The sequence below is a fragment of the Orycteropus afer genome, unplaced genomic scaffold, assembly GCF_000298275.1.
Source record: "Orycteropus afer afer isolate SDZICR_OR568_19922 unplaced genomic scaffold, OryAfe1.0 scaffold00473, whole genome shotgun sequence".
NCBI lineage: Eukaryota > Metazoa > Chordata > Mammalia > Tubulidentata > Orycteropodidae > Orycteropus > Orycteropus afer.
Genome location: NW_006922060.1, coordinates 933644 through 940995, shown reverse-complemented (window position 1 = coordinate 940995; position 7352 = coordinate 933644). Strand labels below are relative to the sequence as shown.

Sequence of the window (7352 nt, the reverse complement as noted above, 5' to 3'; positions counted from 1 at the left end):
AGGAGGGGAGAAGAGTTTCTTGAAATTCTGCAGTTCTTTAATCTTGTCAAGGATGGGATATAAATCAATAAATAACAATAACATCAAGAAGCTCAATTACATTTTCTGTCCACTTAAAAACACTGGAAAGAAGTGGTTAGTTCCAACAGCTTTCTCCTTTAAAAGTAATAACAGACTACATCTTTGGAACTAGGGCATGAGTTTGGGCTTAGGTTAGCATCCTTTTGCTGGTCTAAAAACAATCCTACAAAATGAAATTGAAAAATAAGTATATGTCAAGGGATTTTTTCCCAAAAAACGTTCTGAAATGAAAAAAAAAATCACATCTTTAAAACCATGTCTTAAATAGTTTCATAAAGTGAGTATTTATCTAAGAATTATGAGAATAGTTGAAATCTTAGAGGTCAAGAGAATTCATTTAAAGTGAGGAAAAAGTACTTTACTCAAAACAGAACAGCTACATTTTGGTATCATCATATTATAACTCTGGCCTAAGTACAAAAACTATGTTATGACTTTGAGTTTAGCTGAAGGTCAGTATATTTTGTCCTTTTAGTAGATAAGCATTCTCCCTTTGTGCCCAAAGTATTTCACTGGCTTTATTTAAAATTCTCAGGTCCTTTCCCTTGATTGGTTTGATTAAAAACATAATGAGTTTTACTTTTAAGAAACAGGTACTATCAGACTGTTTAACATTAGGTGTAAAATAATTTGCCTAAATACTCACTGGAAAGTGTTTAATGGATTTGTGCTCAGAGTTCATCAATGTCTGTTTGCTTCTACTTAAAACAAACAGTTCTTTCACTTAGTACTAGAATTTTTAAGCTGGGAGGTTTGAAAGCTAGGAACCTAGAGGGGAATCATTTATTTCCTCAGATACAGGGTTGAACTCAGAAGGAAGACAGACCAGCAGATTAAGTGGAATGAATAAATAAATATAGGTGGAATTACATCAGTGATAGATGAAATTTTTGTTTAAATTATTGAAAATTAGACCAGGGCAGATACAGTGGAGAATGCCCTGCAGTGGCTGCCAGGACTTCTTTCTGTAGAGCTTTGTTATTCATTTGGAAGTGTCCTTTCTGGCTCAAATTCCCTTGATCTCATTAACTGTTTTCTTCATTCATAATGAGCAACCAGACTTAGAAATTCTAGATTCTCTGATTTCCAGTTTCAATAATCGAGTACAGAGAATCCTAAGAGGAAGGTAACTTGGTGAATGGTGACTTTAAAGAAATATAAAAAGATTTATGGCAGCAACTAAAGCCAGAGGAGAGGTAAACTGAGGACAAGCGTACCTTGAAATAACCTCCTTTTCCATGCCTATATTGAAGGCTGTAGCCTTTGCTCTTCATCAGTAAATGCTTCAACTCTTCTTTACTTTCAACAAACAAGGTTGTGTCATCTGCATTTGACAGGTTGTTGATGAGTCTTCCTCCTATGGGTCTGAGTTTGGAATTAGAACCAACTATCTGACTCAAGGAGCTCTGGTAGCATAGTGCCTAAGGCACTTGACTGCTAACCAGAAGGCTGGCGGTTCAAACCCACCAGCCACTCCTCAGAAGGAAGGTTGGGCAATCTACTTCCGTAGTGATACTGCCTCGGAAACCCAAGGAGGGGTCGCTATGAGTCAGGGCTAACTCGACGGCAAATAACAACTAACAACATCTGACTCAAAAGCCATGTTTCTACCTTTTTCTGGCTCACTCATTTTTTGCATTTTTACTGTAAGACAAAACTCAAATACCAAAAAACAGACAAAACAAATGACAGCACAGTGCTTGCTTCAGCAGCACATATACTAAAATCGGAATGATACAGAGAAGATTAGGCATGGCCCCTGTGCAAGGATGACATGCAAATTCATGAAGCGTTCCATATTTTTTGGTAAATTGGGGTCAATGTCATGAGACAAAGTGTATCTGAACTGCTATATGGAAAGTGTATTTGCTCTGTAAATTTTCACCCAAATCACAACAAAAAGAAAAAAAAAAGAAAAGAAAAGAATTAGAAACTGTTCAGAAAGTAAAATATAAATAAAATATTTATAAATTTTAAAAATGACAGTACAGCTACATTTTGATATCATCATATTATAACTTTGGACTGAGTACAAAAAAAAACTATGCTAAGAATTTGACTGAGTTTAACTTCATGAATTGTAATAAGGCTCTTAAATAACCACCTAGATAAAACAATAGAACTTTGCAAGCCACCACAGAATCTCCTTCATATGCTTTATTTCAAGCAACAATCCCTTTCATCCTTCCAAATGTAACCATTATCTTGATGTTCACTGCAGCACTGACTGTGGTACCATGAAAAATGAATGGATGAAAAATCAATAAAGTAAGGTATAGACATTCACTAGATGTGTCTATAGAGCAAGTATAAGTATTGAGACTGAGTCATCAGCTAATCCTTCACTCACGAATGTGCAAACAGATGCAATCTTGTTCTTGTTAGGTAACTCTGAGTTGGTTTGGACTCATAGTGACCCTATGTACAACAGAATGAGACACTGTCTGGTTCTGTGCCATCCTCACAATTATTGCTATGCTTGAGCCCATTATTACAGCCACCTTGTTGAGGGTCTTCACATTTTTCACTGACACATGATGTCCTTCTCTAGAGATTGGTCCCTCCTGACAACATGACCAAAGTATGAGAGAATAAGTCTGGGCTTTATCACTTTTAGGGAGCATTCAGCTGCACTTCCTCTAGGACAATTTGCTCATTCTTCCAGCAGTTGATGGTACATTCAATATTCATTGCCATCACCACAATTCAAATATATCAATTTTTTTCTGAGGTCTTTCTCTAATGCATATAAGGCTATTAAAAATACCATGGCTTGGGTCAGGCTCACCTTAGTCTTCAAAGTGACATCTTTGTTCTTTACAGTTTAGAGAGGTCATTTTCACCAGATTTTCCCAGTGCAATATGTTGTTTGACTTCTTGACATTGGCATTGACTGAAGAAACAAGTAAAATGAAATATGTGACAACTTCAATCTTTTCTCCATTTATTGTTGTGATGTTTATTGGTCCAGTTGTAAGGACTTCTGTTTTCTTGATGTCAAGATGTAATTCACACTGAAGGGTGTAGTATTTGCTCTTCATCAGTAAATGCTTCAAGTCTTCTTTACTTTCAATAAGCAAGGTGGTGTCATCTGCATATCACAAGTTGTTAATGAGTCTTCCTCTAATTCTGATACCATGTTCTTCTTCATACAGTCCAATTTTTTGCATTATTTTCTTAGCACACAGATTGTATAAGAATCCAATCAGGGTGAAAGATTACAATCCAGACACACACCTTTCCTGATTTTAAACAACACAATATTTCTTTGTTCTGTTAAAACAGCTGTCTCTTGACTATGTACAGGTTCCTTATGAGCACAATTAAGTGTTCTGGAATTCCTGTTCTTTATTATGTCATCCATAATTTGTTATGATCCACACAGTTGGATACCTTTCATAGTCAATAAAACATAGGTAAATGTCTTTTTGTATTCTTTACTTTCAGTCAAGAGCCATCTGACACAGCAATGATATCCCTCATTCCACGTCATTTTCTGAAACTGGATTGAATTTATGGCAGTTCCCTGTTGATGTACTGCTTCAATCATTTCTCAGTTTTCTTCAGCAACATTTTACTTGCATGTGATATTAATGACATTGCCTGATAAATTCTATTGTATCACCTTTCTTTGGAATGGGCACAAATATGGATCTCTTCCAGTCAGTTGGTCAGGTGGTTGTCTTCCAAATTTCTTATCATAAACCAGTGAGTTCCTCCAGTGATGCCTCTGTGTGTTGAAACATCTCAGTTGGTATTCCACTGATTCGTGAAGGCTTGGTGGTTTTTTGTTGTTGTTGTTGTTGTTGTTGTTTGTTTTTTTGCCAATTCCTTCAATGCTGCTTGGACTTTTTCAAAAACATTGATTTTTGATCATATGCTACCTCCTGAAATGGTTCAATGTCAATTTTTTTTTTTTTTGGTACAGTGACTCTGTGTATTCTTTCCATTCTCTTTTGATTCTCCTTGCATCGTTCAATATTTTGCCCGTAGAATCCTTCGATATCATAACTCAAAGCTTGATTTTTCTTCAGTTATTTCAGCTTGAGAAATGCTGAGCATATCCCTCTTCTTTGATTTTCTAACTCCAGGTCTTTGTACAATTAATTCTAATACTTTACATTGTCTTCTCAAACCACCCATTGAAATCTTCTGTTCAGCTCTTTTATTCATCATTTTTCCATTTGCTTTAGCTATTCTACATTCAACATCTATTTTGCTCTTCTCTTCCTTTCCTATCTTTTTAATGACCTTTTGCTTTCTACATGCATGATGCCCTTGATGTCATCCCACAACTGATCTTGTCTCTGGTCATTGGTGTTCAATGTGTCAAGCCTATTCTTTCAATGATCTCTAAATTCAGGTGGGAAGTACTCAACTATGTACTTTGACTCTTATGGATTTATTTTAATTTCCTTCATCTTCAACATGAACTTTCATATGAGCAATTGATGGTCAATACCACAGTGGGCCCCTGGCCTTGTTCTGACTGATGAAATTGAGCTTCTCCATCATCTCTTCCCACATATGTAGTCTATTTGATTCCTATGCATTCCATCTGGTGAGGTCCAATTTTATTTATTCATTTTTAAATAATTCTTTATTATTTGAAAAGAATAATACAAGAGTGAACAAGATAAACAAGATTCATGTCCTTTTAGAGCTGACATACAAGTGAGAGAGATATGTGAATCAATAAGTGATATGTGTGCAGTTAGTGGGAATTTGTAGTTAATGGGAAATAGTGTAAAGAGTAAAATGAGGTTAAGTGGTGAAGAAAGATGGAAAGGTACAGCCCAATAAAGGCTTTCAGAACTGTGAGCATTTGAGTTGAGAGCAGAGTGAAGTGAGAGAAGAGAAATCCAGTCATTGGGAATAATGTGGGAAAAGAAATCTTTAAGTAGGAGAAACAAGGCCAGAGGTTTTACAATGGAATGAACAGGGTATGGGGTAAGAGGTATGGGTGGATGTTAGGGGGTAAATTCAAAGAAAGGATAAAGCCAGATCACTGATTATCTATAAAGCCACAGTAAGGAGTTTGAATTTTATTTTAATTGTATTGGAAGGATTTGAGTAAATAAGTACTCTTGCTCGGTGTTTTAAAACATCATATTGGTGACTAGGGAGAAGGAACAACAAGTAGTAGGCTCCTGCTGTCATCTTGCAAGAAGATAATGGTGGAAGGAACTTTGATATGGGAAGATATGGGAAGATTTTCAACATATATCATGAATTCAAAAAGATGCAGGACATTTCTAATGAATGATCTCAGTTTTGGATCATATGGACAATGAATAAGGAAGACAGAAGAAGAGTTGTTGCCTTTAAATTGTGTTCTTGGCAAAGAATACTGAAGATGCCATGGACTGCCAGAAGAATGAACAGATCTGTTCTAGAAGAAATACAACTAGAATGTTCCCTGGAAGTGAGAATGGCCAGACTTCATCTCACCTACTTTGGTCATTGTTGTCAGAAGAGACCATTCCCTGGAGAAGGATATCATGCTTGGTAAAGTAGAGGGTCAGTGAAGAAGGCGGAGACATTCAATGAGATGGATTGATACAGTGACTACAATGATAAGGTCAAGCATAGTAAGGATTGTGAGGATGGTGCAGGACAGGGCAGTGTTTCATTTTGTTGAGTAAATAGGGTCATTGAGTGAGAACAGACTCAAGGGAACCTAACAACAACAAGAGTTATGTAAAAGTAACAAAATTAGTACTTTCATCTACACAATATAAACTATTGTCCGAAACCTAAATTTTTTTGAGAAATACCAAGAATTATTATACCAGATTATATTTATTCTGAGTTTATATTATTTGAATTGGGCAGCACCACCTGGAAGGGGCTGCATAAAAGGGGCAGTGGAATTGGATTATATAGATCACTATTTTGTTAATTTCTCGGATGATAACATCCAAGCACCAGTGGGTTTTCAGGGTCCCTCTGCTTCAGAAGTAGAATCACCAAGGACACTCCATACATCCTAAAACACAACCTCTAGTCAGACCCTGGAGTTCCTGCTTCTCAGAGGTTGCTGTACATAGTTAATTTTCAAAAAGAACCCAAGACTAAGGCAAAATGATCTCTGCTAAGCTGCTTACTGGGCTGTTGTTGACCTGAAGATGCCCTTAAGCAAACAGTTCCTTAAAGGCTCAAAGTTCAAAAAGGCAAATGGCCTGGGTGGTTCACTCCAACTCCATGGACCCAGAAATATGGATTCCAGGAAAATCAAAACATTTTTTTCACTGTACATGTGTGTAAGTGTTTGTGAAAATGCATATTTAAAAAGCTTTCAGGGGAGACATGAAAAGCAACACACCAAGTGCACAAAACAGATGAACTCTGGAGAGTGGATTTGACTGTGAGTGAGGATGTGAGTAGGGATGAAAAACTTTTGGATGATTTTTTTCTTATTTGTTTTTTGCAGCAATCACATATTTACTTGTTTCTTTAATTTTAGCTTTTTATTGTGATTGGATTGTTGTTATGTGCCGTGGAGTCGGACCCGACTCATAGCAACCACTCCTTGGGTTTCCGAGGCAGAATCACTACAAAAGTAGATTGCCCCATTTTCCTTCCAAGGAGGGGCTGGTAGCATGGTGCCTAAGGCACTTGACTGCTAACCAGAAGGCTGGCGGTTCTAACCTACCAGCTTCTCTATGGGAGGGGGTGAGGCAATCTACTTCTGTAAAGACTACAGCCTTGGAAACTATGAGTCAGAATCAACTCAACAACACTGGGTTTATTATCTAGTTAGTGATCTTTCTCCTGCTCCCCTCCCATTCCTGGTAAATGTCTAAGAATATTTCTTTGAGTAAACCTTTCTTGAAATTTTATAATACTAGAGTCATAGGAAAAAAAAAAAAGGACAGGAACCTGGATAGAGGAGCAGTCAGCTGCAGGGATCCAGGTGAGGAGAGGAACTCAGGCACGCCCAAAGCAGCAGGGCAGCAGAACAGGAGAAAGGGGATTAAAAGGCCTAGGAATCTGGACAGAGGAGGAGTCAGCCATGTGGACCCAGGTAAGAATGGTACGAAAGATTTCCAACAGAGAGACAAACTTGTTTGTCAGTTTGTCCTACTGTGGTGACGTGTTGATGTGAGTTTTGAGGCTGAGCCACTGATGTTGCAAACCCAGTGGGATGCACATGGTGCACAGGTATCAGCCCAGTTTACAGATTGAGACAGACTAGGAAGAAGGAGAAGGCCATCCACTTCTCAAAGAATTGGCCAGGGAAAACCTTATGAATAGCAAAGAAACACTGT

At 37.4% G+C, this 7352-nt stretch overlaps 1 non-coding gene across 1 annotated transcript; it reads left to right on the top strand.

Annotated features, from left to right (window-relative positions):
- Positions 1–1777: 1777 nt before the first annotated feature.
- Positions 1778–1885, top strand: LOC122151471. The gene has a single exon (XR_006164164.1). It is a non-coding gene; the product is annotated as a U6 spliceosomal RNA (small nuclear RNA).
- Positions 1886–7352: the final 5467 nt, after the last annotated feature.